Here is a 27269-nt window from a genome sequence, read left to right on the forward strand (position 1 = left end):
TCCTGAGGGCATCATATAATCAGAATCTACCTCTATAGGGCATCTTGATGGGAATCATGACCCTCTCTGCTGTGTCAATAAAATATCACCACTCTGTACAATGTTCAGGAAGTTTGTTTATTATTTAATCAACTCTGAAAAGTCTGTTGTGTGTCTATAATATAAAGAATACTTCCTGACGTGCCTCTTCAGTCACATCTCAAGTCAGGTCATTGGTTTATGACAACTTCTTAGGCTGCGTCTAGACTACATTCTTCTTTCGAAAGAGGAATGTAAATGAAAGAAATTGAAAATGCAAATGAAGTGCAGATTTACAAATCTCGTGCTTCATTTGCATAATCGCGTCCAATCGGTTTTTCGAAAAAAAGCAGTCTAGACATGGTTCTTTTGGGGAAAAAAACCCTTTTTCAAAAAACCTTAATTCTGAAAAAAATAGGTTTACAGAGTTCTTTCAAAAAAGGGTTTTTTTCCCCCGAAAAAACTGTCTAGACTTTTTTTTTGGAGAAAACTTTTTTGAAAAAGTGATCGGATGCGATTATGCAAATGAAGTGTGAGATTAGGAAATCTGCGCTTCATTTGCATTTTTTATTTCCTTCATTTACATACCTCTTTCAAAAGAGGAATGTAGTCTAGACGCAGACTTAGTGAATAAGCCTTATGACACAAATGCAAAGATCCTAATTGCTATTGCCCAACATGGCTGACCTCCTTTGTTCAAAGTGTGGCTATTCCCAGTTTGGAAAAAATGCTTGTCTCTAGAGATTTTCAGAAAATAAAAGTAAAAGAATAGACATGGCAAAGCGTGGGGAACATTAAAAAAGAAACACGTACCTACCTACCTCTTCCCATCCCTTAACTACATGTGTGCCACTAACAAATGGTGAGAGGTTGGGACAAATTAGTGGCTTATCTTCTGTATTATGTCACTGCTGTGATTTTTTTTCTCACTCTTGGCGCCCTGTATTTTCAGGAAAATCCCTGCGGCCTAGCAGATAACAGAAGTTAGATTAGTATTGATATAACATTAAACAGCCCTATTAATATTGACAGACTGTCAATACTGGTGTGCTGCTTTTGTAATACAGGATGTAAACTGATAACACGTTAAATAGAAATGTACTAATCTTATAATCACCAAACAGGCGGCAGTGGTCTCCACTCAGCTAACTCTTCTTCTTTTGAGCTTCCTTTGTCTGCTTGTTTCAATTGAAGTTCTGTGCCAATATTTCTGCTATTCCCTAGAGTAGTCTCTTTCTGTAAGCCACATGCCCTCTCATGCCTCCTTCCTTCCTCCCAACTTGCTACCATTGGCTAGTCTCACTGCTAGCATTACGTGCTGTGTCTCGCAGGTTGGCTACTGCTTTGTCTGTTGTATAAGTGGGATCTGACTTTTGTCTGTCAGGAACTGCTTGGGACTCCTCAGAATCCCAAACAGGTCCTTGTATCTCTTGTCTTCTGTTTCCATTCCATCGTTTTCCTGAGCACCTCGGCTGTCCCTGGAGTCCATGGGCGTGAAAGGCACTTGGTCGCAGGATTGAGCCCGCTGTTTGGAAGCTCTGTGGGGCAAAGATCTTGTCTTTTTTTTACTTGTCTAAGAAATGTAATCGACCACTGTGGCTCTAATGATGAGAGAAATCACTGCTGTGAAAGTGTTGGAAGTAAGGGCCCAATTGCCTGTCAGGAGAAATCTAGCTAGTAATTAGTCCTGTAATGAGTCCAGGGGACTGGACTAGATGACTTCTCAAGGTCCTTTCTAGTCCTATGATTCTGATATTCTAATCCTGTAGGCAGATTCACATGCTCGTGCAGAGCCCTAGTAAATTCACTGTAGCTCCATGTGGGTGCAGGATCCATCCATGTAGATCTGATTACAGGATCAGGGCCAAAACAGTTCTGTTTATTGTGGTTTTCAGTATTTGAGTTCCTAGCCTTCTTGTTGGTAGCACATGGTTGCAATTTTTTACAAAGCTTTATTTGCTGCCATCTTGAGTCATAGGCTTTTAGTTGAAATTGATGCCTTGGGAGAATGAAAACTTGCTATGCACAGCCCCATGGCTGCTGGTGGGTGGGGGGTGCATGAGAAAATCAGTTGGATCCAGCAGTCAGTGGGATAGCTTTGTCTTTGCAAAGTCCATGCCAATTTGCATACATCTATTTTGACAATGGGTTGGAAAGATTTGTTGGGTTTTGTTTTTTGGGTTGGTTGTTTGTTTCAAGAAACTTTCAGGTTGATTTAAAACAATAAACCATAAAATAATGTAAAAATAATTGTTAATCTGCTTTGATTGTGTTCTTTGTCCTCACCGGCTTATGCACGTGGTGCTTCTCATGCAAGTTTAAAGTTGAACTATTAGTCTGCTGCTTGTTTTATTTGGCTTGTCAGATTTTAAAAAAAAAAGTTAGTATCCTGGAAATAACTCTGTTCATTAGAGTGAGAGTTATTTGGTAAATGATGTAAAAATGTGTGTTCTGTATCGATGATCACAGATGTCTTTGTATTGTGCAGCTGGAGTTATCAATAAATTTGTGTATATCTGTAAAGCATGGTGAAGAATTTACCGTTTACAGGCAGTCCCCGGGTTATGTACAAGATAGGGACTATAGGTTTGTTCTTAAGTTGAATTTGTATGTAAGTCGGAACTGGCTCCAGATTCAGCTGCTGCCACTGAAACTGACCAGGGGCTGACTACAGGAAGCCGGAGGCAGAGTTGCTCTGCCCCCAGCTTCCTGGAATCAGCCTGATCAGTTTCAACAGCTGCTGAATCTGGAGCCTGGGACAGAACAGCTGGGGCGCCGCCCGGTAGGTTCCCACAGGACCAACCCGGCAGCACCCCAGCTGCTCTACCCGAGGTGTCCCGCAACAAAAGCCTGGTCTGCTGGGGGGGGGGGTGCACTAGCTGCGCCCCCTCGCCCCCCAGCAGACCAGGGAGACCCGAGCAAAGCCGCACAGGCAGAGGGACCCTGCTGCCCGTGTGGCTTTGCTCCTGTCTCCCTGGTCTGCTGGGGGTCCAGGCGGCAGCTTTGCTCAGGTGTCCCTGGTCTGCTGGGGGGGGTCCAGCGGCTTTTCTGGACCCCCCCAGCAGACCAGGGGGACAGGAGCAAAGCCGCCCAGGTGGCGGGGTTCCCGCTGTCTGGGCGGCTTTGCTCCCGGGCAAACGAACAAAGCTGCCCAGGCGGCGGCTTTGCTCGGGTGTCCCTGGTCTGCTGGGGGCGAGGGGTCCAGCGGCTTTGCTGGACCCCCCCAGCAGACCAGGGAGACCGGGAGAAGCTTTTCTCTCCCCGGAGGACACGGGTGGCGACCCACCGCCCGTGAGCTCCAGGGCAAGAAAAGCCCCGTTCGTAAGTGCGGATCCGACATAAGTCGGATCCGCGTAAGTCAGGGACTGCCTGTACTTGGGAAAAATGAGAAACCTGATATGTGTTTAGTTCGACTTTGCCTACTGTAATGTTACAATTTGCTGAGGTAGTGCTGAACCCTGCTACATAAGATGGGGCCTCTTTTTCGGGATGTGCTCAGCGCATTATGCAATAATCAGATTAACTCCTGCTTCTGTTCTCCAGCGATGGGGATATTTTCAAACGGGAAGGAAGAACCTTTCTCTGTCTGAAAACCATGTAGATGGGATCAATTCACTGAATTATTAATGCTTATTTGGACATTGCTTGGTATGTCATTTTGGTAGGAATCTTCTGTTGAATGAATTAAACAGCTCTGCCATTATGTATTGAATAAAATGAAATACATGTCACAACAGCAATAGCTAGGATGATGGCAACTTCCCTTGGCTGTGTATCTCATTAGGTATGTATACCTTTGTCATTGCTGTGTATCTCTGAATGGCAGAAGTTGACAAACATATTTTAAGGAAGTTATTGTAAGTCGCATATCTTGCCAGAGGAGAGCCTTTTTCTTGAACGTGCTTTGAAAAAAAAATCCTCAAAAGGGTCACTACCGTGTGTTTTGTGGGGAAAAATGCTGCTAACTTTGACAGAGAAGAGATCCTTAGTTTGGATACGGCAGACTAGAGCTTCCATTGCCTTGGCTGAATTATGATTCTATACATAAGAACATGGGGTTTTCAGTATACACTGAAATGTGTAAAATTAGCCAAATATACAAACGTTGAATTTTTTAAAGGTTGGCATCTTTAGCCTGCTTCAGCAAGGTGGATAAGCATACGCCTGACTTGAAGTACATGGGTAACCCCTTTGAATGCAGTGCTGAAGTATCACTGAATTGGGGCTATTCTAGACACGTGGGAGGGGGAAGCAGCACAACTAGTTTCACAGTCAGAAGTAAAAATGTAACCGTTTTAGTTAAATTGGCTTTTATCACCCCCCCAATTTTTTTTTTTAAATTAACACATTTCTGGCATTAGCCACATTTGTCCAAGTTCACTGAAATAACTGGGGTTGTATAAATGCAAATAAATGCAAGGTTCCCCCCCCCCCAAAAAAAGGCTTATTTTGTATGCAGAAAATATGATGTGCTGAGAAGATGGCTTGCTGCGTAAGAGAAATACTCAGTCAGACCCTGAATTGGTAACACACTCCTCACAGGCCTTTGGAAGCTACCACGGCCCTGTGCAGGCACAAGGAACCCAACAGTCTGGAAGTTCAGGGCCCAAGGGGTTGTCTTGGGTATACAGTAGATTAGTGCTTCAGAGATCAATCCACCAGTGTCGATTTTATTGCATCTGCTTAGATGTGGTAAATTGACCTCTGAGCACTGTCCTGTCAACTCAGATACTCCACCAGGATGAGAAGAGTAGCCGGAGTCGACAGGAGAGCAACCCCTGCTGACCTTACTGCATGGAAGACATTGTGGTAAGTATATTAATTTCAGCTATGCTACTTGTGTAGCTGAAGTTGCACAGCTTAGATCAATGGGGGTAGAGTAGACTAGGCCTAAGATATTGAATGCAGGGTGTGAAGGAGTTACATAGCCTACATGTACATCAGAAGTTATAGAGGTGGCTTGTTGTGAGGGGATATACCCGGAGTAGCTGTGCTTAAATGAGACCTAGGCCATGACTATAATTACTGTGCCGGAGGTCGATCTTCTGGAGTTTGATTTAGTGGGTCTAGTAAGGACCTACTAAATTGAATGCTGAGGGCTGGTACTCCTTGATTTGCATTTGCTCCCTTTGACCTCCCACTGTGGAAATGGCGCCAAACTCGGCTTAAGTTACGTCCATTCCAGCTACATTATTTACATAGCTGGAGTTGCATACTCCAGCTTAACTTAATTTAAGACCAGGTCTATACTACTCCTTTGCGGATGTAGTATAGACCTGGCCTTAAATTAAGTTTTTGATCATTTAGAGCTAGTTAAAATTTAACATCCTGAAACAGAAAACGTAATCTCTGTATAAAATCATCACGGGGGGGTGTAAAATTCTATTAAAGAGAGTCAGCTTACAAACACCTCTGTGTGGAATTGATTCTTATACTTCCAATAAGTTACACCTAAGATTGTTTGTTTAACTTTGCAGACAATCTGTTAAATCCGTCTTTTTGATTGAGGCAAGTGAGGTGGAGTTTCCTTTGGGAGTTGAAGGAGAAGGAAGTGTTTGTAACTCTTTTTTGCTGACTAGTGCTAGTGTGTGGGTGGGGGATGTGCTGCTGTTATAATAATAATTGAATTGTTTATGGAAGTGTACTTTTAATTGGTGCAAATGGTGCTTGGAGCCCAGGAAAAGTATTCTGGTATGTATGTTATAAATGGGAACAAGTAAGTAAATATAACTGAAAAGATACAAGATCTTTCTTCTTAGTTTATTTACCTTATAAATTTAGTATCAGTTTCACTGTTTTCCCCTTTAATGTCAGTTTATCCTGTGCTAACTATTTGAGTTGCAGTAAAGCAACAGAGGAGAAAAGTTGTTTACCAAATCTATCCAGGAGATCATGATTTTTCCAATCACACCTTTGGACATGGAGGCTCAAGAGCAGGTGTTGCATTTGAACATGCTTTCAGCTCCTTTTTATGAAAGTAGCTAGATGTTAATGTGCTGTTTACATTTCAGTAATTTTTTGTGTGTAAGATTTAAAAATCAGTAAGCCAAGATAACCTACTTGAATTCATGTTAATTACTTCACGATTTGCTCAGAATAATAACTTACTTGGTATCTTTGTCCTCCATGTTTATCCAATGAAGTAAAATTCAAACCAGTCCACCAAATGGAACCTGTTTTTTATTTGTATGTGGTGTAGTTCCATCTGGTCCATGTTAAGGACCCCCAAAAATATATGATTAGCTTTATAGTTCACTGCTAAAGGTAGCAAAGCTGGTTTAACATTTTTCAGATTTGCATCAAGCATCAAAAATATTTTCTGGCATACTCTGGCCGTGTTTACTGACCAAAGATTTTCGTCCAAAACTAAATCCAGTTAGTTACGTCTTTTCACTTTTAAAGTATGGTGTGCAGTTGAACTGGCTAAAAAAAATAATAATAGTGAAACCTGAGTGTTGTTCTATTTGTAATTGCTCTGGAAACTACCTCTCTGTGTCAGGATTAATCACACTTGAGCCCCAAGACTCTATGCCAAGGAACTTCAGATAATGTCTTTTAAAACCCCCCTCACATCTTGATTAATCAAATATGTGCCAATCACAGTAGTTGTTCTCAATAACATAAAATGGCACAAATTGGAAATATTGGAGTAGATAAGCAATTTTAGTTTACACCAGATCAGAATCTGGTCCTAAGTGTTTGACTTAAGCCATCTTAAAAAAAAAAATCTTTGAATACGTAAGGAGAAAAAATCTACCTAAATTATACCAGCCTACATCCTAATTGTCACCTGGTCTGTATGAATTTGAGGTGGGGGGAGTTCTGCAGGGACCAGTTGATGCTCAATTGGGCTGTTAAAAGGTAAACACCATTTGCTACTCGTTTTAGGCCATATTGTCTACATCAGGTTGCAAAGCACTAGGAGGAGATGTATTTCTTATTTCCTCTCTGTAAGGTGCTGTTCTCAGGGGTGTGGTTCAACCATGCTTACTCCACATGCTGTTCATGCAAAAGAATTGCATAGCAGATATTTGTGTCTGCTGTTACTGTACACCAAAGCCAGAAGTGGAGCTACCCAGACCGTTTGATAAGATTTGTCACATTAGTTTGAGGCTGCACTTGAACCTTTTCAGAGTTCAGTGACACTGGGCTGGGGCTGTTGGATGGAATCTTTTTAAGTTGCAGTTTTTACCTTAGCGCTGTCCTTCGTTACGGGAATCCAAAGCCCTGCATAAAGAAGAGCTCTGCTGGGAGCTTGTCCACAGCGGTGTCATGGCATGAGGTTGTGTGTGAACAAAAGAGTGTTCCCTGTAAGCTGTGTGCTTATGTGGTTGCATAGCAGAGATTAAAATGGCACCCAACTGATTTAGCTGAGCGCCTGCAGCTAGGTTTTGTTTCTACTTGGGATGCTAAAATGCAGTTAATTAAGTAAATGTGTAACCGCTGAAATTTTCAGTGATTACACTCTTGGGGGAAGGAGTTAGCTCCCTGGGAGCCAGGGCTCCATTTCCCCTCTCACGCCCCCCAAACTGCTGCCTCTGATACAGAGGCAGCAGCATGGGATAGAAGGGGAGGCTAGTGTCTCCCTGCGTGTAATCATGAAGGTTAATGAATGAGCACAGGTTCATCGGTTAACTGTGTAGATCAGTGTTTCCCAAATGGTGTTCCACGCAACTCCAGGGTTCTGCGAAGTGGAAATAGGGGTTCTGCGAGGAAATTCCATTACATCCTGAATTATTGTAATGGAATGGAATTTGGATTCATTTATGAATGTTATTGAAAACAATTTTCATGTGTTTGCCACAATACTAATCCCTGTGTGAAGCCAGCTTAGCCAGAGAGTGGGGACAATGACATCACTACTCATCGTGGGGCGCACAGTCAGTCAGGGGTTCCACGCTGTCAGTCAGGGGCTCCACAAAATTCTTTCAAGTTCCAAAGGGTTCTGTGGCCAAATAAAATTGGGAAACACTGGTGTAGATGGCTACACTTTTACATCCCTAGTTTCTATTGGTGTTGCACATTCGCACATGCATTGATGTACATAACACTTATTCCTCACGTGGATGGGGAAAAAAAAATCCACAGATGAATGGGAAAGATTAGAGGGAACGTGGGTTTAGCGGTTTATAGGTTTCATTTTTTCCTTTTAGCATTTGATCCTTCTTCTCTTGTACCAGCTCCCCAGACCTTCTGCCCCCAGTCCCAGTATAACAGCTGACACTACAGTTCTGGAAAAATGTCTAGTTCTGCACACACACATGCACTATCCCCTTACTATCTGTTCTAGAGCTATAACTAGAATTGTTGGTTGTTGCAATGTACGCTCCATGTATGGAACATGGGTCTTGCTCTCCATGCCTATCCTGCCTAAGGAGGCTGCCCAAAGCCTTATTCACATGTATATCTTGCTTTTTAAAACTCCAATAATGATTATATGCATGATGCTTACTTCTGTGCACTGTGGTTATGTTAGGATTTTTTCCTGGACTGTGGGATTGGGTTCTTAATCGGGCTGCCTTTTAGCTACACGCTTCTTTCCATACATGTGGCTGGATATGCCCAAGATTTTCAGGCGTTGGATTGAAGGTGTTGTTTGATATGAACTGTACTTTACTTTTGTGAGCAACTTTTATGGCTTAATTTATATAGTTTTGTGATGGGCACCTATAAACATGGTTATCCGATTACAGCATGAGTGAAATAGGCACTCTTATTCTGATATTTTTTATTACAATAAAAATCTGAGAAATTCAGTTGCCTATCTAATAAAATTGACATTTCTTTTATGGATTAGCCTGTTTTAATGAGCATTTTACTTATACAGTAGTACATTAGCAAAGTGTCTCTTGATTTTATGTAGCGAGTGTTTATACACTGGTTCAGAGGCCGAACGCTATTCTGTTTTCAGCTCTTAAGGTGGAGTATTTGAGTCAGAAACAGCCAATACAAGATAGTGATGTTTCTGTGTTACAAAGGGACCGCCTTAATATCAGAGTGCTGTAATTCATCCTTCTGAAAGGGAGGGTCAGTTCTAATTCCATATTTGTGCTGTTTTGAGCTGCTCCACAGCAGAAAGCCAGGTGGTGTGCCAGACTGCACTGAATTTAGAGGCTTAGGCTGAATGGCATTGTGATATTGACTAATGACAGCTACTTTAATGCTGTCGCAATAGAGAACTCGGGACACCTTGGAATTGCTGCAGCGTTATAATCGTAGTGTGTTCCGCGAGCATTGCTTTCCGGGCACAGTGGTCTATGACTGTCATAGATCCTAAGGTCGGAAGTGACCACGCTGATCATCCTGTGATACCCAAGGCACCACACCTGTTTTGAGCTGTGCTGGGAGTCTGACTTTGCACAATGGCAGAGGCGACTCATAGGTGTTGGTACTTGGTGAACGGGCAGAGGTGAGAGGTGGATGTAAGGGCACATGTAAGGTTACCACGTTTTGAAGCGCAAACAAAAAAAGTACCCCATCCCAAGGTGAGCCCACAATATCCCCAGCCTCAAGGCAGCTTTGCAAAGGCCTAGTCTATACTGTATCGCCTGCCTGACGATCTAACCTATGCAAATAGCATAGCTGAAGTCAATGTATTTACCGTGGCGTCTTCCACACAGTAAGGTCAGCAGGAGCTGCTCTCCCATTGACTCCGCCTCGTGTTCTCATCCTGGTGGACGACCGGAGTTGATGCGAGAGATCGATTTATTCTGTCTAAGCAGATGAGATAAATTGACCGCCGATGGATTGATGGCCGCAGCATTGATCCACTGTGTGGTGAAGTCAAGCCCTTAGGGCAGGGGTCGCCAACCTTTTCAAACCAAAGAGCCAAAGTACATCAAAATTCAGAGCAAGTGGTCAACAAAGAGCCGTATAAGAATGCCCATTGGCATGACTGAAAATATACAACTTAATATTATTGATAATTGGCATGATTAATAACAGCATCAATGAAACCTTGTATTCGCAGACTTTATTCAATGGAACTTCTGCTGCTGCATCTTTTCACACATTTCTTGGAAGTTTACATCGTAACAGGTCAAATCCAGGTTCATGTATGCATTCAGGCAGTCTTCTGTCAACCTTATGGCAAGGGGTTGGAGATGTGGGGATTCAGGGGTCTGGGTTGGTGTGCATGAGCTCAGGGCAGGGGGTTGGGTGTATGATTAGCTCAGGGCACACAGTAGGGGTGTGTGGGGGTGCAGGAGTGTTATGTCAGGGGGCTGGGGATGTGGGAGTATGAGGAGCTCAGGGCAGGGGGTTCAGGTATATGATGGGCTCAGGGCACAAGGTAGGAGTGTGTGGGAGTGCAGAAGCGTTATGATGCTGCAACCAGATGGGGGCTGGGCCCCAATTGGGGTCATATTGTCCAGGATTCATTTTTAAATAGAGTAAAATATTATGTCCAACACAAAAGGTTTCAACATTGTCTTTATTTATGGCAGGAGGAGGGAACCTTTTTTGGGGTCAGGGACTACTGAGTTTGGGTGATGGACGTATTTGTGACCCGAGGCACTGGTTTGGGGTACAGGAGTTTGGATTGTGACCTAAGGCAGAGGGGATTGTAATCTGGGGCAGAGGATAGGGGTGCAAGGCCTAGGAGGAGAGATTGGGACATCTCAACTTGGAAAAGAGATGAGTGAGGTGGGATATGATACAGGTCTATAAAATCATGACTGGTGTGGAAGAGCTAGGTACTCTTTTCTGAAACACTAGAACTAGGGATCGTCAAATGAAATTAATAGGTAGCAGGTTTAAAACACAAAAGGAAGTACTTCACAGAACACACAGTCAACCTGTGGAACTCCTTGCCAGAGGATGTTATAGTCTTGGACTTTACAGGACTCCAAAAAAAAAAAAAAAAAAAAGCGCCACATGAATTCGTGAAGGATATGTCCATCAATGGTGATTAGCCAGGATGGGCAGGAATGGTGTCCCTGTAGGGACTACTTGATGATTACCTGTTCTGTTCATTCCCTCTGGGACACCTGGCATTGCCACTGTCAGAAGACAGGATACTGGGCTGGATAGACCTTTGATCTGACCCTCTGTGGCTGTGCTTGTGTTCTTATATTCCCAGGTAAGGCATGTCCCATTTCCAGTCCTAGGCACTGCTGGTACCCAGAAGCCTCTTCAGAGTCTCTGCCCCACATCTAAGCTCTGGAGTGTGGGGAGGAGTCATTTCCAGCCTGTTCCTGCCCCCAAACTCAAGCTGGTCAACAGCCCCCAGGAAGGACCTCTGAGGGGTCCTTGCTCTAGGCAGCACAGGATTCTTTGTCCCCTAGCTGCCCTCTCTTTCTGAGCCACCTGTGACCAGACTCTGTTGCTGAGGCCCCTGTGGTCGGGTTCCCCACCCTGTGTACAGTGTTTCCTTTGGGCTTAACCCTTCCTGCCCACACTGTCCTTGGGGGAGGAGCGGCAGAAAGCAGCTGGTTTATGTGGGTGGCCAGCAGCACCATGGAAGTGTTAGCTGCCTTTTGGCATTATGTGGGCAAGAATGGACAGGAGCCAGGGGACAGAGGAAGAAGGGGATGAGCTCTGCAAAGTCATAGACCAATTTACCTCTTCTCCCCTCCAATCTCCCCGCAGCTGGAAGCAATTCCCATCCCTTCCTTCCCCCACGGTGCCAAAAGGCTGCTGCTGGCTACCTTCTGGGGTAGGGGAACGTGATCCGGCGTGGCACCCTGATGCATTACCTCTGCACGACCAAATGAGTCCTGACTTCCTCCAAGAGCCCCTGTGAGCATGGAGGGATCTCACTGGTGCAGGAGTAACTCTCTGTAAGTCCGAAAGCTATTCCTGGACATTCTGCTGTCATATGTGCTGATGAAGCCCTGAGACTGCAGTAGTGGCCACTCTTGGCCAATTTGTTTGTGGCTTACTCATGCTGAATAGCATCCTCCTTTGCAAGAGATGTCATTGGTTTCCACTTGTGGGGCGAGGCACTTCTGTGAGTGGTTGAGGGTGTCAGAATCTAGCACTTTGTAGCCCATGAGCGGATATTTCTTCTACCACTGAATAGGCCCCTTCAGATCTTGCTAGTTAACTGGGCTCGCCACAGGATTTTCTCTGATGTGAGAAATGTGTCCAAACTGCGTGTTTGCAATGCAGAACAAAAACCATTGCACTTTGATTTGCACGCATCTCATTAATAATACAAAGCATGTTTTTGTACGCAGAGACTTACAACTTTAGTGCAGCCTTTTGTTGCATCTTATATGTTAAACAGAACGAAGAGAGTAGCATCGTTGAAACAACCAAAGCATGTTTCAATCTTGAACTTATTGCAGCCTTTATAGAGGCTCCTTGTCCATCTCGTCTCATGAAGTTGAGCCAAAGCTTTCTTTTCTACTTAATATTGTAATTTTGGGTAAAGGCTGGGTAATAACTTGAGAGATGTGTGAGAAGATCTTGTGTTAATATTGTATAAACCTGCTTTAACATCAGGAAGCTTAAAATCAAATTTGGCAGAGCTTACAAGGGCAGTGAATTTGGAGACACTTGACTCTAGCAACCAACAATATATGCTGAAAAACTTCTAGTTTTCTCTTACTTGGCTTGTATTAAATATCTCTGCTAAGCTGGTCGTGGTGTTTACATTGTGATATAGCTGTCAAAAGGCAACTGTACTTGGTAGTTTTAATGTTCCATTCTAAAGGGAGCTATATTCTAAAATTTAAAATATGATTTGAAGCCTTGAGAATGTGAATGTGTGTGAGGGAGCGCGTGCACACGTAAAAGGTGCATGTGATTTCAGACTGATGTTACATACTTTAAGGTCATACCGACGTAACTATTTTCCTACCTGTATAGGTTAAAATGGGCAAGAAGAGTATTGCCATAGATAAATCATGTCTAGTTCAGGTTTTTTGTGAGGGGGAGAGGGAGGGGGGAATGATACTAAAGTAGATTAATTGTGGAACTTTATACATTAACTCAATTTAAAAAAAATCGATCTCCTAAAATGAACAGGGTGATATTTAAAGTTAAACCTGTTTTTTAAATTCTAAGTTTTAAAATCAAGGTAATAATTATTCGTAACAGTGTATCATGATCTATAGTAAGATTCCATAAGGGCACACACAGAATGAAGCATCTGATTTTTTTTTTTTTTTTGGCATTCTGTTTGTGACAATTACATGACTCTTATTAACTGTGTCTGGAAGAAAGCAGTGTTACGAGATGAGGAGAGATTTCCTTCATCTGTTACCCCGTAGGTAATTTTTGTGCTTTTTCCAGTATTTAAGTACCTCTTAACTGCTTGCTGTCCATCTGTATACCATTCATAGTACTGTAAACTAGTATATGTAGCATGACCTTGTAACTTGCTTTGTTTGTGCATCTGCCAGTACAATATGTTGTCTTTCCTTTAAATGCAAATATGCTACATCCAGTACAGAGCTCCTTAGTCAATAAATAAATTGAGGTAAAAAACTGTACCTAATACCCATTTAATTTAAATTCATTTTATAAACATAAAGACTCCTTTTAAGAGAAGCTTTAATTCAGACTAGCACCTTGATTTGTGGTTGCCATGGAGAATCAAATCTGTCATTTGACAAGAAAAGTCACCCATTTATGACAGCACTTTATCTTGTCTCTCCAGGGGAAGAAAATGTCAAAAGTGAGAGCAGAAAAAAATAAAGCCTTGAAACACCAGAATTTCTTGATTTCATTTTTATTATTCGGCTATCATATCCTTTCTGATAATAGCAACTTGGTGAAAATAAATAATGTTCCTAGAGTAAAATCAAATATTTCCTATTGGAATGGACAGGGCTCTTTGTGATTGTCAGTGCTGTGAAGTCTGGCAAGAAACAGTGTTATTAGATAAACCCACAGTGCCCAAATCCCATTTTCTTTTCATTACGGTGTCAAAATAATTATACCTGTGTAATTTGGGTAAGAAATTGGAGAATAAGTAAAATGGTCCATTGGAAGAGATTGCTTTAAGATTGTTCTCATTATGGGGTGGGGTTTTCTACATGTTGAAGGAGAAAAATGATGAAAACGTATTTATAATTTCATTTGAATAAAGATGTCTGGTGAGTCTTTCATATTTGCAACAAAAAGAGAAGGAAATGCTGTATTCAGTTAGGGCTTTTATACACCCTCATACATTTTACAAAACCAAGTTAAAAGATATAGGAGTTTTCTCTTAACACTTTAGAGATTTTGACCTGAGATTCATCAAAAGAATTTCAGAGATATTAGATGAAATCTGTTATGAACTTGAACTCTTGCAAAGTATTTCTTTTTTTTAGGATTAAGCTATTATAAGAATTAGATGGTGGTGGTTAGAGGTCAGAATGTTTGTGTGTGCATTTAGTACATGTCAATGCCTAGTTGTCCTCCGTGAGAAACACTGTAAAATTAAATTAGTTTTTACATGAATCAAACAGTGCTATTTAACCAGGCGAAAATGATCCACACTATGCTTCTTTCGTGATACACAGGCAAAAATTGTAACAGCTTTGTATGGTTTGTGACTGAGGAGTAATCTTGTATCAATGAGAGAGCATTATAATAGAAAGTCCTCTTGTGAGGGTTTAGTGTAAATATTGGACTGGTAGGGGAGCTGCTTTCTGGAACAGTTGTGCCTGGGAGAGATTACAAAAATGGAGAGAAAGGAAAGGCTTGAACTCTCTCGTTTTCTTGAAATTGGCTCGCGGTGCTGGATTCATAGCCAATACGATTTGGGATCTGCTGTGAGAAAACATACAGTACAATAGCTATCCTTCCTCTTCCCATGTAAGTGAGCATATAACAGCCCTTCTGAGCTAAAAGGAAGAAAGATGAGGAGGAAAATAGAGCAGAAACCTCAGGGAAATGTACCTGCAAATAAATTCCAACAAAACCTGTTTGTATTCTCACACTTTTTGATTGCCCTCCCTTTAAGTGGGGCTTAACCACACTCTTGTCCAGAGGTTACTTTGTCCCAGTTTTATGTATATGACATTTGCAAATAGAGATACTGCATAGAATATTAAACATAAAATGCTTTAAAATACTACACTTCAAAGCCATGTAAGCAAAGAGAAATGCTGCTAAATTAAGGCTGGCAAATCATCTTTAACCTTCTTTTCATACCTGACTCTTTTCCTATCTCTGCTTTTGTACAGTCGCAGAAGCCAAATTCTGCTCTTGGAGGCTTACGTGTAGCTCTCATTTGACTTCATGGGGCAATTGCTTTGGATGTTCAAAGGCTGAACATTGAACCAGGTGGTGCTTTCTGCCATCTGGCTCTGGATGAATATACTTAGTTGCAAACATGGCCAAAAAAAAAATAGTAGTAGTAGCTTTAGAAGTGAAATAGTTTCCACTATGGATGCGAAATCCCGTTTAAAAAGTTAATCAGTCAAACAGAACGTTTAGCCCCACTTGGCCGGCCGGGGAGTGGGGGGGGGGGGGGCTACTCCAGCACAGACGGACTGTTGGGTAACCAGTTAACCCTTTACATCTCTAGTTTCCACTGATACATAACTCTAGGAAAATATGTTAATGTATTATCATGATGGTACCATTAATGTGGTAATATTGATTCTTGGGAGATCATCTGGGATTAATATGGGTGAAGTAAGGGTGCTATGGGATTACAGAACTTTACATATTTTTTTAAAGAGTCTTTTGTGTTTAATCCTTTCCCTCCCATGCCTAACTGTTGCTATAGCCTGAATCCGAATTGATTTGCTGTCATCTTGTAATTGTAGCCTTGTTTACATCAACACTATAGTCAGCATTTTAGGGTTATACATTTGTGAGGAAGTTCCAGAATGGCTGATGATGAAAGAATTGTTGCAAGAAGTATTGTGCATAAAAGCTGATTGGATATGGTAAGTCACATCTGTGGACAACATTTTCTATGGAAAATCAGGTTGTTAAAGGTTCTTAGGTCACTAAATTTTAAGGATATTAGGTCCTGTACCTAGTTCACAAGTTTGGGACCCTAACCCTTACATGCATGAGTAAGGACTAGACTCAAGAATAATGGTTTAAATCATTAAGTCTTGCCAAAGCTACCTTTCAAAGTATTTAATTCACTTCAAGTCATAACTGCCTGCTACAAGTTCCTTTAAGTGACAAAGCCACTTACTACTCTGAGGTTGTTCCCGATGTACCCAATTTACCTTTTATGAATTCTGTCTAAAGGAAGGCCCAAAAGACTTCTAATATATGTAAAAAAAATTTAGCAGCTTGTCTGTCTAGTTTCCGATGGGTGCAGTGTGAAATGGCTGATATCCTGTCCTGAAAATCAGAGGTGGAAACATCACCTCTGCATCAATGCAGTACCGCAATAATGAAATGAAAGTGACGGAACCTCATTTACATTTCAGAAATAGTTTGCTTGAGTTTCCTGTTCTACCAGATTTTCATGTATACCTAGTATTTGGTTTTTACCCACATTTAAGCAATACTTTAGATTTGACCCTCAGAGAACTGAGAGGTGTGTAGGTAATGCTCTTACTTTACAGAGCATTTACTCAGTTTGCTACAGTAAGTATTGGTACAGCAATAACCGAAGCAGCAACTACAGTCTGGTGTTTCTACAAAGATTAACTCCTTCCTTTTGGCTTTTGCAGCTCTTTGTAGTGATAGTTACTGTTGCAGCTACTGTACTGCAACATTTTCTCACTCACTTGGCTTAATGCTTTATTGAAATTGTACTTCTGTTTGAATAGTGTTTTTGAGGTGCAGAAATGCACTTTGAACCTTAAAGTCTAATATACAGAAAAACAGCATTTGTATATTTCACTTGTTACTGTAACAGGGACATCCATGTGAATGCATACCTAGCAAAGGAGTAAATATATCGTGTGTGCTAATAATTTTGTATTAACTCCTTTTACAGGAGTGTGTGAGAGAAGAAAACTAGCAAATTACTAGGAAGGATGAAAAATCACATGGATCAAGGCAAAAATGTGACATTTTACTCTTTCCACAGATTAGCACAGAAAAACAAAAGCATAATAAAAATGTTTAGCTATTTAATTAAAATGAAATCTATCACTGCTTGTGCATCTGAAAGGCAAATGCCCTTTTTTTCAAATGAAGCAACTGACCAGAAATTAAGCTAGTGGTAAATTGGTATGCGTCCTTAGTTCTTGTAAAACATAAAATCACATTCTTAAATAATGAAGTTACAGCCAAGACTGTATCGGACACATTGTTTTCATAGTGCCTGATCCAACTCTAAATGAAATAATGGAAAGACTCCCATTGACTTCAGTTGCAGTTACCACATACCTGTACTTTTGCTAAGTGTTACTTGGGAAGTCTTCTGAGCATGTATGCATTGACCTTGCTGAGAAATCTGTCACAGTACATCAATACAAAACAAATAAGCAAATGAGGAACTGTCACGATAGTACAACAATCTTTTGTCATATGAACAATCCTATTTATACTTTAAAAAATGAAAATTTCTCTATCTAGGCATTTAGACTAGGTCTGTTAAGAACATAAGAATGGCCATACTGGGTCAGACCAAAGGTCCATCCAGCCAGTACCCTGGCTGCCGATAGTGGCCAATGCCAGGTGTCCCAGAGGGAGTGAACTGAACAGGTAATGATCAAGCGATCTCTCTCCTGCCATCCATCTCCACCCTCTGACAAACAGAGGCTAGGGACACCATTCCTTAGCCATTAATGTTATAATGGTGTAGGGATGCCGATGAGGATGTACACTTTCAACAGCATGGAGACCGAATTAGGTCTATTATGCGTCTTTCCAGTGATTGTCTTTTCCAATTCAGTGGAGTCCTGTTCCTGAGCACTATTGTACATATAGGACTGTGTAAAACTATTGATGTACATGCAAGTATTGACAAAAATGAGAGTTGCATATGGATTGAGAGCAGTGAAATACCCCATGGTATGGAAGCTCGCCTGTCTGGCGTGATAGCTGGGGCTGGTAGCACTACCTGTATTTGAGATTGCTTAATGCTTTCTAATATAGGACCCTGTTTGAAGGAGGTTAGCAAAAAAAGTTTTCTCAACATTGGTAAAAATATTCTTACCGCTGTTTTTTTTTTTTTTTATATGTTCAGGCACCTCCATGCTTTGGAGCAGGGATTTGGAAATGGGCAGAGTCTCTGGAATGTCATCCCTGTGAAAATGTGATTAAATGTGTCCAAGTTATAAACTTCCACATGCACTGTTCTCACCTGGTCCACAGAAAGTTCAGAGTTTGCCTGATCGATTATCAGAGGGCTCCCCCTGGGTGTAGGGATGCCAGTAGTCCCGTATAAGGGACGTCTCTCTTATTTTTTTTTTCTTCTCTGTACTAGAAGATCAGGAATTGCTGAGTACTGCAAAAAGCAGCAAGAAATACCTCCTGGTGAGCGTAGGTGAGTGCATTAATAATAATACCAATACCAATAATATTGGGAGGAGGGGTCAGATGATGGTGCTCCGAAAACACTCCCATTTATTTGGAAAACAACATGGGCAGCAGGCGGGCTAAGCGGGACTTTTGCTGCTCCTGGGCTGCTGGGGGTCACTGTATTTTTGGGGACCAGTTGGGTGGCCAAGATAATTTCTGAGCTCCTGGGTAAGATTTGGGGGGCTGCCTTCATGCTCCAAGAAGGGGCAGAGCCTCAGGTGGAAGGGGTGGGGCTAGAGGTAGCCTCCCCCAGCGAGTCCTTTGGTGCTGCCCAGGGCTCCAGCAGTGATTGAAGGGGCTCGGAGCGGTGGCAGCAATGGGGAGTGCTGGGCCCCTTTAGATCGCCCTTTCTCCCCAACAGCAGGCCTGGGCACCAGAAATGAGAGTAGGAGGACTGTCTCTGTGGTGCTTCAATGCTGTCCTGCCAGGGCTCAGACTGTATGGAGGAGGAAGTTGCCTGACTGCTAGATGGCATGGAAGGGCCTAGTTAGCTGCCAGAGCGCATTGCCAATGCAATCTGACACTGAACCTAGGAACCCTGAGTCTCAGCATTCCTCTGCAGTCAGCAAATAGTTGTGAAATGTACTGGTGTAACATGCATCTCATCATAAGAACGGCCATACTGGGTCAGACCAAAGGTCCATCCAGCCAGTACCCTGTCTGCCAATAGGGGCCAATGCCAGGTGTCCCAGAGGGAGTGAATCGAACGATTCTGTGGAACGTGTTGATTCATTTAAGATTTTTACTTCATTTGATTCTAAATTTTCTTTCACATATAGTGCCACTCCCTCACCTGAACAACTAGTTCTGTCCTTTCTATATATTTTGTACTGCAAAAGAATGATTGTGTCCCATTGATTGTCCTCCCTCTACCAGGTTTCTGTGATGCCTATTATATCAGTATCCTCCTTTAACACGAGGCACTCTAGTTCACCCATCTTAATTTTTTAGACTTCTAACATTTGTGCAGAAGCACTTTAAAAACTTGTCACTGTTTGTCTGTCCTTTTCTGATGTGTCAGATTCTTTTTTTAATGTGAATCATTCCCTTCTCTCAGTGGATAGTCAGTAGGATAACAGCCTATGACTGCAACTAGTTATTCTGTAAGCTCGCCTGGCGAAAGATGTGCACTGTAGAGCTGATGACCTATGTTGGAAATCAGTATGGTTCCATATGATGGAACTTCTGTGCTTATTTATTTATTCATTTCTTTTAGACAAGAAATGACATAAAACTATATCGAGGACTGTTAAGGTTGCAAAGTCAGTCATGCTTAAGAAATGTCAGGGTTAAGGTTGCCTGTGCAACCTTAATTTGGGCACCTTGTGACATTTTCTTTGTGTGATCACCTGCTGTATTTTTTTTTTCTTTCCATGGGACCCCTGTGGGTAAAACACTTAAACCAAAAAGTTCATAGTTGGCTACTGATTGCTTGTTCCTCTTTTTCTGGGGCCTAGTATCAGACGCCTGGGGCAAGATTTTCAGAAATATTGAGTGCTCACCACTGAAGTCAATTGGAGCTGTGCTTTAAAGATATGAATTGTTAGTACTGTACTCTGGGAAAACAGTCAGGTCCTAGAGGTGTGAGATTGATCACCCCAATTAGTGGGGGACTGGAATACAAAGAAATTGAGAGAACTTCTGTGGAATGGAGACACCACCACCTAATCTTCCAGGAACACTTGATGTCCTAGTCTCACTGAAGTGTCATGTAGGGTATGAACACAGCGGGAGTATATTCCATGATGGCACCCATTGTGTAGTTGAAAGCTGCATCATAAATGCAGTAGGGCAGGCGGCTGAATTAATATTGCACAAGCAACCTGGATCCTGGTGTTGCCTAAGAGTTGAGAGCTATATTTTGCAACTTTAACATTCTTTTCACTTTTTAAAGAATGTAATTCCATAAAGGATGTGTTGTACTGTTACCAAGATGTGTCATCCTACCTTTAGGACCTGACCTGTAACGAGTCTTTTGTGTAGTCTTTGCCAAATGAAAAGAGAAGAAAAACATGCTTTGAGCATTCAAATCCAGAAACTCAGTCCAAAAGACAAACACCTTTAGCTTATTCTCGGTAGATGTTGTATGCCTTTGGAGGGTGGATACTGTAAGTGTGTGAAATAGACCAAAGGCTAGGATTCCCTTCCAAGCCTCTGCTCCCTTTGGTAACTAAGTCAGAAAGATGCTGTGTACTCCAAGACTGCAGTTCTATTCGCTAGGGAGGGAAAAGGTGTGTGGTGGGGTGTGTGTGTGTGTTTGTGTGAAAAGAGGATAGGAGAGTAGGTTACAAGAGGTGAAGCGGGTTGGAGAGAGAAGAGAGTGGACAAGGTTATAATACCTTGCCAGACTTTTCCTGCTAAAATCTAAATATTTGCTTTGTAAACGATGAACATTAGAATTTGTTTTCTTTAGATGCTATGAATCAGGGGTGGGCAATAATTTTCTCAGGGAGGCCACTTCATGAATTTTGGTACCTGGTTGTGGGCTACCTCCCGGAAGGGGCGGGGCCTTGGGTGGAAGGGGTGGGGCTGAGGGCTACAGAGAGGGTATGTCTACACTACCACCCTAGTTTGAACTAGGGTGGTTAATGTAGGCAACCGAAATTGCAAATGAAGCCCGGGATTTAAATATCCCAGGCTTCATTTGCATCTTGCTGGGCGCTGCCATTTTTAAAGCCCCGGTAGTTCAGACTCCGTGCCCGCGGCTACACGCGGCACGGAGTAGGTAGTTCGGATTAGGCTCTCTAATCCAAACTACTGGTACACCTCGTTCCACGAGGAATAACGGTAGTTCGGATTAGAGAGCCTAATCCGAACTACCTACTCCGTGCCGCGTATAGCCGCGGGCACGGAGTCCGAACTACCGGGGCTTTAAAAATGGCGGCGCCCGGCAAGATGCAAATGAAGCCTGGGATATTTAAATCTCGGGCTTCATTTGCAACTTCGGTTGCCTACATTAACCACCCTAGTTCGAACTAGGGTGGTAGTGTAGACATACCCAGAGAGACAAAGTGTGAGTGTAAAAGAGACACTTTAGGTGTAAGAAACAGATTTTGTGACAGTGTGTTCTGCAGTGTATGTGACATGACTGTGTGTGGGGGCAGGGCACAGACTGGGGATATATGACAGTGACTGTATGCTCTGGTTGCTGCTGGCTAAATTTGAGAGAAGCCACGTTCTGTCTCTTCAAGGGAAATCTGTCCTACTCTGCTGTCTCCACCCTCCACTGCTCTGCATTCTTCTGAGTCACTTACCAACCATACTTCAGATTGGAACAACTCCACTGTCTCTCTCCCTCACCCTGACCCCTTCTCTGTAGATATGGGATATAGGGGCAAGGGCACACCCTAATTTCAGCACTCTTCTCAATCCTCCTCTCCCCGCCCTCCTTCCTCTGCCCCCCGCCGCTCTGCACAGCTAGCAGGAGATTCCTGGGAGCAACTTGGCTGCGGGATGGAGTAAGGTTTGGGGAGGGGCAGCTTAACACACGCTGCTGGCTCTGCTTGTCAGCTGTGTGGGCCAGAGAGAAATGCTGGATCTGGCCCCTGTGCCTGATTTTGCCCACCATTGCTATAAATCCACTTGGGTCTGCTTTTGGAGAGAGGACTTTGAAGCATTGTCTACTCATTGTCAGAGAAATAGTAACTTGTGTATCTGGTATGTGGAAAGTTTCTGGTGGAGGGCACTGCTTAGGTCAATGGAATAGATTTTATTGTATGGGTGGAGAAGTGACTATTGAAGCTCTCCTTTTACCCCATGTGCCCTATCCTCCTTCCCTATGGAAGGAAGTGGGCTCCCAAACTCCAAAGATGAAAATAGCAGCGATTCAGAAGAGTTTTAGGGAAGAAGTCTGGGCTCTGAATCAGGAAGTTTGTGCTTTTTAATTTTGCGTGTCCTTAGGCAAGTCACTTAATCTTTGTGGCTAAAATTCCCCAGCCGTAAAAAGGGGAGAACGCTTACTGGTTTTGCAAGTGTGTTGTGAGTTCTTAAGTATCCTTGTATTTGTTGCACTTGTAGCAGGCTACAAACTTGTTACAAAACCTACATAGAACAAGGTAAATGTTAACATGGACACCTAAACAGTACTATTCACCTAGACTGTAAAAGGAAGACACCAGATCAGCTTCCAGAGCCGTCTGACTCCACACAACGTCTCCTGTGTGTTTTTAAGGTGCTGTGGTTGTCTCAGATGGAAGGTGTGAGAACAAACTGCTGTTGGTGGTTGTGCAAAATACAATCAGAAAATATTGTAGGAGAAGAAGGCTATCTTGAAAAAACTTTTCTCTCCTGCAGTTTAGCTAGTGAAGGGTAGGATGCAAGTAACTAATTCACTGCCTTTCTGCTATAGGTTTGACCACATCAACAGTCCTGATCAAATCTATGTCCAGATGATTGTATACTTACTTTTCAGCTGGTTCTCTTGTTTCTACATCATACTACATCAAATACTATAGGAATTATAAATGCACTAGACCATTGGGACATATATCCTATATTTCTGAGGGCCAGAAAACTTTCATAACCAGCCAGCTGAAGATTGCTGTCTGCAAGCAATAATCTTTGTAGTGTAGAGTTGTGGTAGTTTGACACCTCCTCACAGTGCTTGTTGTAAAGGTAAGGGCATGGCTGGAGCATCTTATGGTTTGGCAATCCGCAGCTACATGATAAACTCTTGGAGGTAATTGTAGCCTGCTCAATTTGGAGCATCCTTGAGGGTGCTCTTAAGTTACACAGGAGAACAAGCTGATCCTTAGCCAGCCTCAAGGAGAATTACTGAGGCACACAGCTGTGTGACGTCTCATGCCTCCTTGTCCACCCCCAGCCTGTACATCTTTCTGATATTGACTATGCCAAATGGAGGTTAATGATGGCTGAAGATTGAACCTAGAGCTACACCAGATTTCTTGCCCTCTCCTCCACATAAGGAAGAACATACTGTACTTGCCAGTGACCAGACCTCCCTAGCGGAGCTTCATCAGTTCACTATAACGAATACTTCAGTATCTCACTGGGTCTACTTTGGATTGATTAATGCTTTAGAGCTGTGAATGTCATACTTTAGTTCACAGGCAGAGAAGATACTTTCTATATGTGTGCATGTGGAGAGATTCCCCCCCCCCCATAGCTTAAGCATACGCTTGCACTTGTCTCAAATTCTAGATTCTATAACAGGATGTCTTTTCGGGACTGAATTGACGTCTTTTTTTGTTTTCCTGGTAAAATTCTTACATCTGCTTTAGCTCTGTTTGAATTGTTCTTCCTGGATGCAATTCATTGTTGCACAGGAGCGGACCAAAATCCCCCAAGTCGTGTAAACCCCACTGTGGGACTAATCACATATGAGCCGACAATGGAGAAGCTTTGTTGGGAGGGCCCCTCCAAAATTAATTTCCAGTTAGCCAGCCTGAAGGTGGCATTTGGAGCTTAGTTAATGATTAACCCATGGAACCTGAGACTACAAACAGCGCAGGGTTCCCAGAAAGGGGATGTTCCAAGCCATAGTCTGGAATGTTAGCCATGGAAGGGCCACTTTATCACTACATGGTCTTGTCCATGGGTTTTAGTCCGGATGAACGCCATCTCCCCCTCTTGCTTAGTTCTCCAGGGGTGTCCTTCATTGGCCTTCTCGACAGCTAAACCAGAGTTACAGTCCATTCTGAAAAGTCTCAGAGAGGTAGCTGTGTTAGTCTGTATCTGCAGACCATGAAAGCTTTATCCCCTAATAAATCAGTTTGTCTCCAAGGTGCCACAGGACTCTTCGTTGTTATTCCATTCTGACTGATTTTTCAGTATTTTGCAGTTGCTGAAGCTGCACACTTTTATCCTCGCACTAGTTGTGGCAACTAATGTAGGGTGGCCAAAAGATGGCTATAGCAGCGATAAGCTCTCTTAGTTAGAATTTTTGTATTTTACTGGCCAATCCAAAATCCTTCTTTTGATGAAACATTGCTTTCTGTACGAAAATATTTCCTGATAACTTCTGGGTAGGAAAGACATGGTTAAAATAGCCATCTCCCCTAAAACTGTCAATCTTTCACAAAGATTGCCAGATCTCCAGCTTGACAATGTATCAAACGTGATTTTTTTAGGAAATTTGTGTATAGGCTTTTTGAGAAGGCTGCAATATCTGAGCATCACACGCTGTGTCTGTGTGGTGGCAAATCCTGTTATCTCCAGTTTCCATCTGGGGAAACTGAGGCACAGTGAAAGAGCTGATTTGCCTCAAGAAATCCGATGGCAGAGTCGGGAAAAGAATGTGGGCTCTCCTGAGTCTTACTCCAGAGCCATCAGTGCAGGATGCGTCTTTATTTTGGATTGATAGCAATCTGTTTACTAGTCTGTACTCCTCTTGAATGCATGCAGACTGATTATCAGGTGCAGAAATATAGCGTTTGTCTAGGCATTTATGCACGTGCAGAATTTGTGTAGGCCCTAGATATGCATGTGATATCACAGCAGCTCATTCTTAACTGGTGATTGCCCTCAGCAGTGGCTAGGTCTGTATCTAATTAGCCACTTGCACAGGCAATTACCCACATGCACAGTAACTGCATGGTCAAACAGGACAGTTGCAGATGTATGGCTTTGCCTTTAAAGAGCACAGTCTTGGTTCGTGGACAAACAGGGCTTGTGATGCCATCATAAACTAGATGGCTTGTGAGGTTAACTAGATTCCGAGACTCATGCATTGAATGGGTTCATCTCCAAGAGAGCTTTTTCTCAACAGGATTTCCCACTGCATGTGGTGGTTCCGCTATATTATCCACCAATCCTCCAGGTGTTCGTCAGGGTAGGGCATTTTAATGGGAAGCCTTTGGCACAAGGGCTTTTTCTTTTGATACTGCTTAGTGTTCTAAGTAATACTGGGGAATTGTGCTGGGGATCAGAGTGCAAACTAGCCCTAAATGATGATGCAGTGGCTGTTCGTGTTACTTTTAGAAACATTAAGTCTCTTTTATTGGCAATGGAGTTTCATACCTACAGCAGGAGAGCATTGCGTTAGCAGTGGTCCATGAATTAGGATGTGTAGCTGAGTTCACCTACTGTTACCTGGTTTGGCAGTGTGTATTCACAGGGGCTGCTTTTCTTCAGTCCACTTCTGTTGCTGCTTTGTAGTCCTGTTTCAGTGGGGGAAGGAGCCTCTTGACACTTTCTTTGCCTCCAACCCCCTGTGAGTGTCAGATTGAAATACCGCTCAATAGTGATGGTATCTCTCCCTACAACTACGTTGTACAGGAGATGCTGCTAGCAGGAGTTTAAAAACTGTTGGATTTTGAATTGCTGTATTGTTCATCTGATTAAATGGTATTTAATTAGCTTTGTGGGTTTTTTTCGTCCTTTTGTTTCAGTGAAAAGATAACGGGGGAGGAGAGAAGATAAAAACTGTCTAAATGAAGCTTCATTATTTAAAACACATATAAAAACTCCATAAGATGCCTTTTTATTCTGCAGCCCTTTATCTTCCTTCACAAGCTTTCCGAGAATGAGTAGTGCATGTTGAGGTTTATCTTTGCTTTTATGTGCAGTAGCCACATGCTTAACATGGAGCACATTTGAGTTGCATTTCATAGGGCTTTTGCAATCCTTTTATAAAGGGACTGATCTGTTAACATCACCCTCTTTAGATCTAGCAGGCAGGATGTTCTGCCATACAAAGAAACGCTCACAGTCTTTCTTGCCAGACCAGTAAGTGAATGATTTCAAGCCTGGTGGGCAATACTTGTGTCCATGCGTAACACAGACAGACCACAGTAGTAGGCAGCTGCATGTAATTTTGAACTCCACTCATTGAACTGTAATAAAACAATATAAGCACTGCTTGGGGGAAAGATTGGATGCAGTTATCCCTACACAAGGCTCGGGCATATGAAAGCAGTGCTGGCTGACAAGAGGATTTTGAGATTTGATTTTGATTGAATTGCAGAATTGAACAGGCCAGGAATGTCAGTGGAAGGCTAAATGCCTGTAGTGCCATAAAGTTTTATTCATGTGAGGCTTTCCAATATAAAGTAGATGGATTATTGGAAAAGGTGTCAAGAGACATGAAATAGAAGTGCCCAAAACATAAAATGTGTGGCAACGGGTAAAATTACTTCTTGCTTAGTACATAATTAGCTCACAAAAATGTTTTGAGTAATTGTTTGTTTATTGTTCATCTCTTTTTTTATGCTATTTCATTGCATGGTGCAAATATGAAGTCCTTCAGTTTCCCCTTCGGATCCTACTTTAAGGAGAATACATGCTGCTTTTAGAATGGGATTTTAAAAAAAATGAATACTGTCTTCGTTAAAACAAAAATTACCAGAGGAAGGGACTCTTTCTCTCCCTTGATTGCTTAAGAAAAAAAAGAGTCCACCGGATATGATCGTCCAGCAGACACTGAAAACTATTATACTCAAAAACAAGAGCGAGATGTGTATTCATATACCACAACACACTGACTTATTTCATAGCTCAGTAATGCATACATAATTAGAGTCAAATTTGCATAGGACAGCTGATATCCAAATTTGTATGACATTAGAGACAGCTTCGCTCAGTTGCAATGAGCTATGAACAGTAAGTAAAGTTGCACAGGAGATTGTATGTGGGTGAACAGGAGTGTGTCATATTTTGTGTCTCTATTCTTTATCCATTTACAAAGTTCTGCCTCAGTAGACATTTATTTAAGCATGTTCTAAATCATATATATTGTGACTGTGGAAAAAATATCCATAGCTGTATTCTGCATGTACTTGTTTAGAATTACAAAATAAACAGAGCTTCAGTGAAATGAGCCTTTTTGTGTCAAGCTATTTTTTTAATTTAAAATTCTGTGTGTGTTGGGGGGAGGGGGGAGCTAATTCTGTTAAACTTCCTCACATGGAGCA

General features: G+C 42.3%; 1 protein-coding gene across 32 annotated transcripts in view; it reads left to right on the plus strand.

Moving 5' to 3' along the window:
- FOXP1 (forkhead box P1) overlaps window positions 1–27269 on the plus strand; it is a 561728-nt gene that overhangs the window by 102903 nt on the left and 431556 nt on the right. For 12 of the 32 annotated variants that reach the window (XM_075938606.2, XM_075938609.2, XM_075938604.2 and 9 more), the window contains one exon: window positions 18305–18364. The exons of 17 other annotated variants lie outside the window; for them this stretch is intronic. The gene's annotated coding sequence lies outside the window, so the exon portion shown is untranslated. The remainder of the gene's footprint in view (window positions 1–18304; window positions 18365–27269) is intronic. 3 more of the 32 variants (XM_075938600.2, XM_075938595.2, XM_075938598.2) reach the window with 1 other exon arrangement.

Source organism: Pelodiscus sinensis, chromosome 11 (assembly GCF_052426305.1).
Source record: "Pelodiscus sinensis isolate ZL-2025 chromosome 11, ASM5242630v1, whole genome shotgun sequence".
In the NCBI taxonomy this organism is placed as follows: domain Eukaryota; kingdom Metazoa; phylum Chordata; order Testudines; family Trionychidae; genus Pelodiscus; species Pelodiscus sinensis.